General features: G+C 54.8%; 1 long non-coding RNA gene across 1 annotated transcript; it reads left to right on the top strand.

The window, feature by feature from the left end:
* The first annotated feature begins 8,432 nt into the window (after positions 1 to 8,432).
* On the top strand, positions 8,433 to 9,365 carry LOC118177570. The gene is made up of 2 exons (XR_004755865.1): positions 8,433 to 8,708; positions 8,883 to 9,365. It is a non-coding gene; the product is annotated as an uncharacterized LOC118177570 (long non-coding RNA).
* The last annotated feature ends 3,099 nt before the right edge of the window (positions 9,366 to 12,464 follow it).

The raw sequence follows: 12,464 nt of genomic DNA, 5'->3' as shown, positions 1-12,464 counted from the left end.
GTGTGCAGCTCTGCTTCTGCGAGCACTGAGAACAACCGCTCAGCACAGGCCTGAAATGGAAATTATGCCTTTCCACCGCCGGGAAGAAGAGATGGCATCCTGCTGAGCCGGGAGTCCCACAGGGCAGCAGACAGGTACAGCTGGGGGTAATCACCCATCTGCCGCGTGCTGCGAGCGTGAGGCCAAGCAGTGCGCAGCATCCTCGAGAGAATTAACCATCCCCGTGGAAACATCCCCAGGGAACACCCCAGCAACTGAAGCTCATGGGGCTCATGAAGTCCCGGGGCAGAAGCCAGCCTCTAAGTGGGCAATATTTGGCAGAATCCTGGTCCTGGTGACACAGGTCCCTGTGGATACATGGGACCCGGGACCAGACCTCTGCCCCGAGCTCTGTCCCACCACAGATGGCCACAAGGCACTTGTCCCCTACAGCAGCAGCACACTAACAGCCCATTAATTATATGGTTTAATTAGATAACGAATATTCATATTTCTACCATGACTCCGCTGTTCATTCCGTACTGAGCTCCTCGTGCTGCGGTGACGCAGCCTTTCCCCGTTCGCTCGCTCCTAATGAACAACCACTTCGAATTTTAAAAAGTGGAGGATATCTTTCTGAGTTAATTAGCTTGAAATTAGCTTAATCACAGCTCATTTAAACTTATCTAAACAACAGCACGAGGAACTCCAGGAAAACTTGGGCTCAGCCTTACTCAGCTTTTCCCCCAAAGATGCTGGCAGCCTGGGGATGCCTGGCCAGGGCAGGAAAACGCCTGCACCTGGGGGTGAGAGCACTGCATGGGCTGCCCTGAGCGAGCCACCCATGGTCCCAGATCTGTTTCCCCATCTGAAAGCTGTGCCCACACCCAAAGGCTCTGTGCAGAGCCTCTGCATCCATCTGCATGGCTCCCATATCCTCTCATTCCTCTGCTGGGGCTCGGGATGGTGTGGCACCTTCGGTGGCTCCTCTTTTCCACCTCCTGCAGCACGGGGAAGGCGGCTCTGGCACCGCTCGTCGCAAGCAGCGATGCTGCAGGCTGCCGAAGCAGCAGCATCCTAAGGCTGGGACCCAGGAGCCATCAGCACTGCCCTGGGAGGCCGGGCGGATGGGGGGATGTGGCGCCGCCTGCCCCGTACCATCAGCCCTGCAGTGGTACTTCAGAGGTCACTCCAGTCTCAGCACCTTTCCAGTGCTCCCTGGTGATTACAAAAGGCAGCACAAGCAGCAAGACGCGAGGTAATTCAGACCGTCACCGCTGCTGCAATTAAGCCTGCTATTCCTCATCCTGCTATCTCCAAATGCAGGTGTAAGGAGCAATAAACATCCCCCTGAGGTCACGCTCCCTCGGATTGCCTTCCCACGGCCAGCAAGGCCACAGAGCTGCTTTGTGCTGCGAGCGGTGATGGCTCAGCCCAGTTCTCTCATCACCATAATTGCTGTGATGGCACCAGGGTGAGGCAGAGCCTTGCTCTGGGCAGCAGCACGAGCAGAAGAAAGCACAGCACAAAGGTCCCTGGTGCCAAAGGCTGATGTTACTGGACACCCTTTGCTCTTGAAAAGCGGTGGAGCAGTAAATGGTAGCTGGCTTTCCATGCACCTCTGTCCCATGCTACTCCTTGACCACAGCACGCAGGAGCTTGGGAAAGTGCCCTCCACCTCCCGTGTCCTCAGCAATGCATCCTGCACCAGTGCACTGGGACCCTGGCACCCAGATGTGGGGCTGCAGCACCCAAATCCTGCCCCTGGATGGGAGGAGGGGTGCTCCTGATACGCCGAGTCACCCACAGCCTCCTTGGAAATGTTTTTCTTCCCCTGGTCTTTCCTTGCATGGTTTGCTTCTGGTGGTAGCTTCTCATTTCATTGCCTCCAGGCCGGACTCTGCAGCGCCAGGTGGCAGATTGGCCCAAATCCTCTGGTTTGGGGCCCATCTACACGCAGGGGGTCAGCGAGGTGGCAGCAGCATCCCAGGAAGATGCAGGCGGACAGCTCCGTGCCCTTGCTGCCTGACATCTCCCGCAGAGCTGTCCCAAACGTCTGTTAGCCTTTGCACTCCCACGACAAGCCTCCCCTGCGGCAGAAAGCCAGAAATGGCTTTCATTAATATGTTGTTTCCTTTGGTTTTAACTCAGTTCCCAACTTGGTAATCACTTGTGACCCTCTGTACGTCCATTTCCAGCAGCTGCTGCAGCTGCTGACAAGTAATTTCACTGCCTGTCTGCCAGTGATGAGCTTGAAGAGTCCTCCCCGGCTGGGCTTTAAAAAAAATTACCTGTAACTCTTAACATCTATTTTTTTCCACTTCCATTTGTCCAAGGACCCCTCCCTCATCTGAAATGTCACATCTGCCATGCTTCGAGCCCCACCGCTCCCCACTGAGGGAAGAGACAGCTTTGCCTTGTCCTTTAGTGAGCATTTGGGGTGTATGTGGGGAAGAACACCACGAAAACACACAAAAAATGATTAATTATCACTTCTAGAGATACAAACGGAGCTGGCTGCCCTGCATTTCAGATGTCAGCTGGGGCTTGAGCACAAGGCAGTGCCAAGGCAGTGTCACCCATCTCGGCCAGGAGGAGCTGTGGGTGTTTGGGAGAACATCTGGCAGGGGGAGGCGATGCCAGAGCCCAACGGCTGCCATCAGATTTTGTCCCCGTCCCCTTGTTGCAGTCCTCGAGTCCTTCCAGTTCCTCCCATGCGAGGTTTCAGTGCCTCTCGTAGGGCATGTGCAGACCCCCGTACAAGGAGCGTGGTGCTGCTTTCTGCCTCGGGTTGATTTGAATATTAATTGTGTGTGACCCATTGACTTCAGCTCAGGCAGAACCCACCCCGCAATTAGTTTACTGAGCTGCTCCGTCTCCTGCAATAGTTGTCAAGAATAATGAATTAACCCTGAGTTTGATCCTGAACAGAGGAACTTCGCTGGAACAAGTTTATTATTTCATGTGCTTTTCGGAGTTGTTGAACTTGGTGTTAAGATCTGATCAATTGAACATCTGGGTTTCCTGCAGGCTGAGGCAGGATCGTGCAATATTTACATCAGTATTCCGAGATCAAAGATCTCTACAGGTCTTGGGGAAAAAATCCTCAATGGAGAAGGATAAAGCAGAGCAGAGGAAATCAGAGCTGAAATCTGAGTCCCATCCTGTCCAGGCAAAGCCTGGTTAGGAGGGAACAAAAGGATGAGCTCTCCATGGGGCTGGGCTGGCGGTGGCCGGGGGGACTCTGAGGACCCCTGCCCATGGCTGGAGCTCCTGCCTGGTCCCAGGGATGGGGGGAGCCACATGTTCCCCCTCTGCTGCAGCCCTGTCCCCATAAGCTGCCTGTGTGGGGACACCTCTGCCACCATGCTCGGTGTCCCCTGGATGTGCCCAGTGATGCTCCGGGAGCAAGCTGCTTTGGTTTGCTATCAAAAAGATGCAAGGAAGGTAGCTTTACCATCTTTCACCAGAAAGAGCGGATCACTTTGCCAGCACAGCTCCTGAAGAATTCAGTTTCTGTCTGTTTGGTGTATTCCTTCCCTTACGTGCAGCCGGGCAAATGTGGCACCCTGGGGGACAGGGCACTGCTTCCCTCTGTGAAGAGACGGAGAGCACAGAGTGCTGAAATGCACCATTTATCATTTAATAAGGGAAATTCTGGCAGGCTCCGATGCTGTTCTCACAGAGCACTGCCGTCTTTGCTGGGTTTGTGGGGCCTGGGCTCTTTGCCCATCTGTGTTTCTGCATTTTACCCAAGTCTGGGAATTTTCTGCCTGGTTGTGCTGGGGAGAGACTGGGAAAGAGCAGGGCCAGGAGGGGGAGGGAAGGGATCCACTCGATCTCTCTTGGCATGCTGCAGAGAGCAATGGCACACCACAGGAGCTTATTCATTCCCGTGCTCCCTCCTGAAAACCACCACATCACTAACCTGCTCTTTGCTTCAGCTGTGAAGGAGAAGGGAACTCCATTAATGCCAAATTTTGCAGAGCAACTTCTGTGACCAATTCCCCACGAAAGCGCCCAAGAGCTGGAGGCAGCAGGAGATGGATGCTGATGGCAGCACCAGCCCGCTGCCGGTACGGATACGGAGGAGAGCAGAGAAAGGTGAAACCAGAAACCCTCGGAGATCTCATTAGCGGGAAGCATCCTCCAGCAGATGCCTTACAGTTGTCGAGCCCGGGCCTACTCAAGCATTCAGCCAAGAGGATGAAGAAATCCGTGCCCTGCACAGGAGAGGGGGGAGCACCGTGGACGGGCTGGGCCCCGGAGGTACGATGACCTCTGACGGGAGAGGTCTGGGTTGTGGTTTGTACCCGTGTGTGCTGATCTGTACCCGTTACAAGCCGAGCTGTGCCGGCAGCCTGCTGCCTGTCCCCTCGCTGCAGGGAGGGACAGCGGCCTGGCCTTACCCACCACGGCAGCGCAGAAGTGAATAGACGGCCGCTTTTCTCACAGAAGCATCCCCACCTCCCTTTTGTTTGGCAAACGACACCAAATAAAAGCTGTTTCTGAGCCAGCACACCCACAAGCCCACACGTGGGTTTTGCGGCCCCTCGCATCCCCTCCTGTACGATGGTGCCAGGTCGGGACCAACGCAGCCCCCGAGTGCGAGCTGCTGCCGCTCGGCCTGGCCGTGCACAGCCTCGGCTGGCGGAGGCTGAGCGGGGCTGGGCCTCGTTCACCCGTTTACCTTTGCTGGTAACGAAATGGGAGGTGGGTTCCGGCAGGCCCACGCTTACGGCCTCATTACACAGGGCTGAGGCATGTCCGGGTGCAGAGCGCCAGGCAGCCCCGCCAGGCAGCTCTCTAATTGCAGGTTTGCTACCTGAACAAATGATTTCTGCCACGCCAGCACTTACCAGAAGCAGCTCCCTTCAGGGACGCTCTTATTTCCCATGCCATGAAAAATGTAAGCACTATTTAGGGCCCGTTTTACTGCTCTGGTATTCGTGCAGCTCTCGTTAGCAGTAGTGGGAAGCATCGTGCTGCACTTGGGGTGAACGTGACCCCTGTGTTTTTAAGTCAGACACACCACAGAAACACTTCGGGGCTCCTTCAGAAGAGAAATGAACACAGCTCTCACCACTGCAAAGAGATACTCGGTCCCTCTGGCTTCATCATTTAGTCTGCAGTTAGCAGCAAGGTGAATTTTAATTCCAGACCCCTCTTTTTGTCAGTCCTGCTGTTCTTTATTTGCCTGCGTGCTCCTTTCCTGACAACAATGCAAGCCATATGGTGCCTCCAGCGCTGGGACTGCAGCCATTGGGGTAACAGATGCAAAATGGCCCAAGACAATAGATTTTAAAGTTTGTCTTCTCACTTCGGAGGAGTTAGAAAAGCTACCAAACACATCAGCATGAAATATTCAGCAAACTGAGTATGGCTGCAGTACATAAAGGCCAGCCCTTCTGGAAATGATTTCTTCTGGGTACCCCTCCCAGGACACGTTGCAGGCAGAGCTCCAGAAAGCACGTCTGCAGGATGGTGCTGAGCAGGGCTGCTGAAGGGCAGCTACCATCTCTTTCACCGGATCCCTGGAGGAATTGGCCTAAAAATGTCCATCAGAGGTGGGGCAGCTAGGCAGGGAGCAACAGAGAGCTCAGACGGCACCCTGAGGTCTTTCCCTTCCCTGGGGATGAAATTCCTGGAGCTTTTCTTGCATTTTCTTGCCCAGAAGCTGGCTGTGCCTGTGGCACTCCAGGCAGGCAGGTCCCTTTCTCCAAGAACTTCTAACTCCCCTGGCTCAAAAGAATGGAAGCAAAATTAAAATAAGGCTTTAGGGGTAACTGTCCCTGCTCCTGCAAAGAGCAGAGTCTTGGTAGAGAGCAAGTCAAAGCGGTTCCCAAGCCGTGCCAACACACGGCTTCGGCCGTGCCAGAGCTTGGCTTCATCTCCTGCTCTTGCTGGGAGTCTGCTCCCCGGCCCTTTCGGCTTCTTCCTGCCAAAGGGGAAGGAGGAATTTGGAAAGCAGACGTGGCAAAGCTTTCCAGGCCTGCAAGGCTGTGGAGCTTTTAGAGGCTTCATTGCTTTCATCACATGGCCTGATTTGCACAGAGCTAATATTGCTCATTAGAAGAGGCATTAAAACATGACTTACAAATGACTGCAGAGTTCCCCAAATGTCACTTCCATCGAACTCTTATTAGCTTATTGATTCGTATTAAACAAGTAGATAAATACTTAATCTGAGCAGCAACAGCACTCTCATAAAGTGAATTAGTGTTTAAAGTGTGTCTGGCTCATTAGCAGACTTATTGCACTTTGTCACCGTTTCCAGGACCGTCAGCCAAGCCTCTTAATTACCTGCCTTCGCAGCAGAACTAATCAGCTGAGCTCCCCCCGCCTGCGAAACTGGGCCGAGCTGGGGGCTCAGCCAAGGAGCTGTGCCTGGAGGTGGCAGTGCCACCTGAAACCAGCCCGGATGGGGTCCCCCGGCCAGCACACGCCAGTGGGTGCCTCTGAGCTCGCAGGTTGTCCCAGCAGTGGAGAGCCTCCTGCCCAGGCTGGTGCTGGGCACCGTGCAGCTTGTGCATGGTGTAGGAGTAAGAGAAGAGGCAGCAAGGGGCAACTGTGGGTAGAAGGATGTGCCAGGACACAGCTGGTGCGGAGAGGGATATCCCTCCTGCTGCTGAGGACCGTGGAGGAGCCACGAGTGCTGCTCCAACCTTGGCTGGCTGTTGCGATGAAGCCGCCCTGCCCAGCCGCTGCATCCCTGCAGGGGAGGAGGTCTGGGCTCAACCTGGCCACAGGAGCCAGCCCAGCTGTCCCCATCGCTGCCTCCGTGAACAGTCTCCTGCTCTCTACCTCCTACCAGACAGGGTTGGAAACCCCAAGGTGAAGCTTCTCCCCCAGCACTGATTCCTCTGCAAGGAGCCAGCTTGCTATCAGCCTGCTGTTGCCTTTGGAACACCGAGGGAACACATTCTCCTGGAAAGGTTTATAAGGTCAAGTGATAAAGCGCAGTAACAGCCCGTGAAATACAGCCCCAACCTGCAGGCAGCTGGGGAACAGCCAGCGAAGCCAGCAAATGTGCTGAGCTGTTGGGCACCACGAGGGGCAGGGCTGGCTGTTGGCCCCGCTCACCATCCCAGGGTGAGAAGAGTGCAGCTGGCAGAGCCCAGGGCTCTCTGCTCCGTCCCCGTGGGTCTGCAGCTCTCTGCTTGATACGAAGGATACAGAGATGCTGTGCTGCTTTGAAATGTTTCCGTCTTCTGGTGAAAAAAATCATCACCACGCTTCTCTTGTCTGGCTCCACAACTGCAGCACTGCCCAGAAATACAAGCACTTGTGGCTGGGCAGGGTAATGGGGAGGAATTGTTCCCAAAATGTGAACTCCGTACCTGCGAGGTGCTGAGCAGCACACGGGCTTCTCCGGCAACAATCCGCTGAGCCCCCCGGGCTGCGGGGCCAGGCGCTCTTCCCTTCCCCGCAGAGATGAATGCCGTTAACCCGCAGGCAGACCTTCAGTTCAGTTTCCCAGTGCTCCTCCTTCAGGTGCCAACGTGACGGCTTCCTGAGCAGCTGTGTCTGCTCCCGAGCTGCCTGCACGCCGCTGGAATATTGCTGGGGGTGCAGCCAGAGCCTTTCGTTAGGCACTGACGAGTCAAGCCTCTCGCAGCCCAATTGATTTTGCTCTCCCTGGCTCCTGTCAATAACAGTAGAGGGGACTGAGCCTCCCCTGCTCCATCTCAGGTCATGCATGGGCTGCGTGCCAACCCTGCAGTGGGAGCAGGGGATACAGGATACAGGAAAACAGAAAAAAAATATATTTTTTTTTAAAAGGGCCATTACCTGGTACAGGACTTGATATATATATTTTTTCCCCATGGGCCCTTTTTGGTGCTCAGCCCGGGTTTTCACCCCGTAAGGCATTTAAATAGCAGGAAAATGTCTTTGGAAGCAGTTGCAGCGTGGGAGGTGCTGCAGCTGGCTCTGCACAGGGAGCACGCTGGATGGGCTCATCCTGCCCCGTGTTTTGCACCACTCTGCTCTGCCCAGGACCACAAGGCCACCAAATCTGGTGTCATTTAGGTGGCACCGAACGAGCCCGAGCAGCTGATGGGAGACGTGGAGAGAGCAGTGCCCCTCACAGCTGCAGCACGGGGAGCAGGAGGTGCCCGGGGGCAGGAGCTGGGTCCCAGCCGTCCCTGCACGCACTGGGCTTTGCAGGTGGAAGATGTCAGAGGGTGGAGGCTGGCCGCCCGTAGGCACATGAGGACTTTTTCTGCTCTGTTAGTCTGCAGCTGCTGCAGGGCGTGCGGCTCTGACCCTCTCCTGCCACACTCCAGGGCAGACAATCGTGGCTGATTGCCATTCATGCCCGACGCTGTGCAGCAGCGATTACTCCTGATAGCCAGAAAATGAGACCAAAGCCTGGCCTCGCCCTCCCTGCGGGTGCTGGAGACGATTTCCCTGCGGGGTCTCTGGTCGGGGCGCTCCTGACCCAGCCCCGCACCTCCGCCAGGCCAGGAGCTGCTGCTGGGTGCTCCCAGGGTGAACCCACAGAGCTGCGGCTTGCCTTCATCCCTGCAGGTCCCCTGGGAACACCCCAGCACCCCAACAGGCCTCAGCAGCAGGAGTCCGAGCCCCCAGCTTTTTGTATTTAAGTGGTTTAAGAGTGGAGGCAGCGCGTGCCCTGCAGCACCGGGTGCTGGCGCTGGAGGTGGCTGCGTGGCGTGGGGCTGGTGGGCACGGCAAGGAGGAGGGAGAGCTGTGAGTAGGTTAGAAAGGTAATTAAAACTTTGGACAAGTTTCTTATTACAGGTGGGAACTAATATTGATAATGCTTTTCCTGGGCTATTCTCATGTGAAAGGCATTGCTTCAGAAAAGCAACTGAACGGAATATTAAAAAAAAAAAAATCCATTCTCATCATCCCCCTTCACATCCCATCTCCTTTCCCAGGGCACCTCTTCTCCTCCCTTCACCTATCAACGAGCAGTTTGGGTCTAATTACGTCGGACAAGCATTAAAGTCAGGAGCTGAGAGCCCAGCAAGATGGATGGGTGGGTGCGCTGCTCCGCACCTTGGCTTTGTGTCCCACCGCAGGAGGCGTGCAGCAGTCTGGGCTGATTTACTTTAGATTTGAGCTGGGAGTAAATTGCAAGACATGAATCATCTTGACGCAGACACTCCGGAGATGGATTACCTGGTTTGGCAGCTCGCTCTTCTCTTGCCACAGCCTTCCTTGCTTGATGCCTTTCAGTTCAGGGTTTCATCTCCAAGGCACAGGAGAGCTCCTGCTCCGCGGTCCTGACCCCGGCACACCTTGGAGCCCTGAGTGCTGCTGGCCCTGAGCAGGAATCCCCACCAAACCCAGGCCTGCGGCTGGCCTGGCCACGCTCCCCCCTTCACCCAGCACTGCCAAACCGACCAGAAGTAGCTTCAGGCCAAAATAATGATACATTAGCTCCAACTCCCACGTAAAGGAGGTACAGAGCACTCCTGGCCTCTCCCTGCCCAGGCTGCTGTTGGCTCACCAAATGGCTCCTCGGCTCTTCCTTTTCCGAGCTCTTCCTTCCAGGAATTGCCTCTTCCAAGACACGGGGCTATGAGCTGCTACTTGCAAGGAGCGAGCTTCTGCCCGGGGCTGAGCTGTTGCTGCCCCTCGTTAACAAGCAACTTTTGCCTCTGCCGCCGGTTGCCCTGTGGCACCCGGGGCTGGAAAGCGCAGTAAATAACGCTGCTGCATGTTTTATTAACCACGAGCAGGGATGCTCTCCCACTGCCATCTCTGCTGCTCCGACTCAGGGAGGGCTGCCCGAGATGCGGGTGTGACTTTTTCCATTTGTAAAACGCTGCAGAGCAGGAGTCGCAGCCCCCGCTCTGCCCCAGCGAGGCTAAATCGCGGGTTAAATGTGTCCAGAAACCTCCCCACCTTAGCGCATTCAGCACTTCACCCCACAAATTATGTGCAAAACAGGCAAATAAACCTCAGCCCCATTTTCCGGTGATTGCAGCAATCAGAGTCCAAGTCTGGCGTGCGCCCAGGGACCGTAAATCTGGAGCTCTGCAGGCGCAGCCCCCGGGCTGATAACGAGTGATTAGCCTTAATTCCACCTCTCCCCCTGTTGCAGGATGGTTCGTCTGCTTCCCCCCCACGGTGATCCTCCTAATCCCAGCCCCGTGCTTGCAGGGCATTGCAGGTGCCAGGGCAATGCACGGGGCAGGGGGGGCTCACCCTGTCCTTGCTCCCCACGTCGGTTTCCTTTTTGTCTCCAGCCTCACCTCTGCTGGCAGTGATTTTTCACTGGTGGGAGTGGGATTTTGAAGCAGGGGGAAACCTGAGGAAGGGAGCAGCACCTTCCCGAGGGGGCTCGTGGAGACGCCTTTCTCCCTGCACAAGCTGCCAGCAGTGTCAGCCTGGGGCGGGCGCATTTCGGGAGCCAGCCCCTCCTGGCGCTGACTTCAGACCTTCCCATCGCTTCCCTGAAGCGATTTCCAGACATTTTAGGGGGTGGTACTGGTGACAGGAGGACAGTTGGACTGGATAATTTTGTAGGTCCTTTCCAACCCTGTGTTTCTATGATCCTGTGATTATCTTTGCATTCCCCAGTGTTTCCACCATGCCTGTGGGACTCTGAAGCCCATCTGAGGAACAGGAGGTAGGATGCAGGTTTGTCTGCATTTATTTCTTGGAGAGGTGATGGCTTTCCGAGAGCAGCCCAGCTTCCTTTCCCCCTGTCTGGCTCTTTTTCCTGCTCCCTTTGAACAAATCAGTCCTTTTGCAGAGTCCCGTTGTTTAATTCTGCCGAGCGCTGAGTCTCAACCTCCCGTTAATTGGTTTTGCCCATCTTTGTGCATTCCGTTAAATGAGAAAATGCCACACATCAAATTTTAATTTTGAAAGCCGCCTTGTTTGTTTTATATTGAAATTACCCACGCCGCTCCGGCCGGCAGAAACAGACGCTTTCTCATTTCATTAAAAACTCTTTGTGATGATAAAAAAGCAGCAGAAAGGAGATAAAAAAAGTGGTGTTCCCTTAAAGGCACATGAAAGGGAGGGAGATAAATCCCGTGTATTGTAGGGGATCAAACCCAACGCAGGGCTGCAGCGGGGCGATACTGGGGAGGAGGCTGGGCTGGCGGTAGCTCCTCTCCCAGGGCTCGGTGCCTGCTCTGGCCCCAGCCCAGGACCTGGTGCTCAGCTGAGGGGCTGCTGCATGGCACCGAGAGGCTGAATGCTTCCCCAGAGCTGCTCCTAGCCCTGCTGTCCCCTCCTGAAGGCGGACCTCGGGGAGCCCCGCGGAGGGCTGGCACCGTGAGACCATCACCGTGGCTTCGGGTCAGGCCAGAAACATGGGTGTTGCGTGGGCAGGAGGGAAACTAGCATCCAGAACGAGGGCAGCAGGGCCCTTTGCTGCCTGCACCTTCCTCTTCCTGCTTCTGCACGAAACCCAGAGCCCAGCCCTGGTCCGTGAGCACCCCCAGGTGTTTTAAGCGGGTTCAGGAAGGGACCTGCGGAAGGACCTGAGCAGTCCCAGCCTGGCCTCTCTAACATCTGCTGGTCAGGACAAAGTTCCCCGTCATGCACTTTCTGCAGTCACCTGCTTTGCTCTTTCTTGCCCTGGAGCAAATGGATCTGGCGTACCAGCCAAAATGGGGCTTGGTGCAGTCGAGGTTCCTGTGCTCACTGTGCTCGAGGATTGCTCACTGATCTGCTGGTTTTTTTTTTAGTGCTCTCATATTTATTCTGCCAAACAGGACCTGGAAATCAGTGCGAATGAAGAACAAACTTCCAGCTTCGCACTTGATTGCTTCATTTTTTTATTTTTTTTTCCCCAATCCCTGAACATCAAAGTCTTTTTTTCTTCTTGATTTTCAGTATTCTTTAGCAGCTGCTGAATTGCTATTCAGCTTTACCGATCTTTTTCCACCCACTGCCATTTTAAAGGTCATTTAATTATTATTACAAAGAATTACAGAAAGATAGAGAATTGTCTAAACGCCTCAAGCTGCAGTGGTTATTAGCATGGTTTTTTTGATCGCCACGTTAAACGGACTGATAGTTGCAGCCTTGTGCTGTGCAGAGCTCGGGAGGGTCTCGGCACCGGGCTGCGTCACCCACTGACCATCCGTCGTGGCGGTGCTGGGACTGACCTGCGGCGGTGATGCTCAGCGTGTTGGGCAGCACTGCCGAGCACAGCGCAGCGCGGTCTGAAGCAGGAGGGGATGTCTCCTGCAGACACAAACACGCGGAGATGTTTCTTTGGGGATTTCAGACCCGGTTCCCCACCCCTGGACTCCTGGCCCTCGCAAGAGAAAAGCCACTTCAGTGAGACCTGGGGTCACTGGTTCTGATTTAGGCTGTACGAGATGATGCTAGGTGCTGCTGGAAAAATAAAAGGTCTTTTATTTTTTCCTGAAATTGTATTTTTGCCAGTGGGAGAGCTAGTGATGTATAAAGGGCATCTTAAATACTGGGAAACGTCAGCAACAAACTTAAACAGCTCAGGGTGGTAGAAGCAGTGAAAAATAAAATAAAAT

This window comes from Oxyura jamaicensis, chromosome 23 (genome assembly GCF_011077185.1).
Source record: "Oxyura jamaicensis isolate SHBP4307 breed ruddy duck chromosome 23, BPBGC_Ojam_1.0, whole genome shotgun sequence".
Lineage (NCBI taxonomy): Eukaryota > Metazoa > Chordata > Aves > Anseriformes > Anatidae > Oxyura > Oxyura jamaicensis.
The sequence above is the reverse complement of the archived record's forward strand: the minus strand, read 5'-3'. Positions and strand labels throughout refer to the sequence as shown.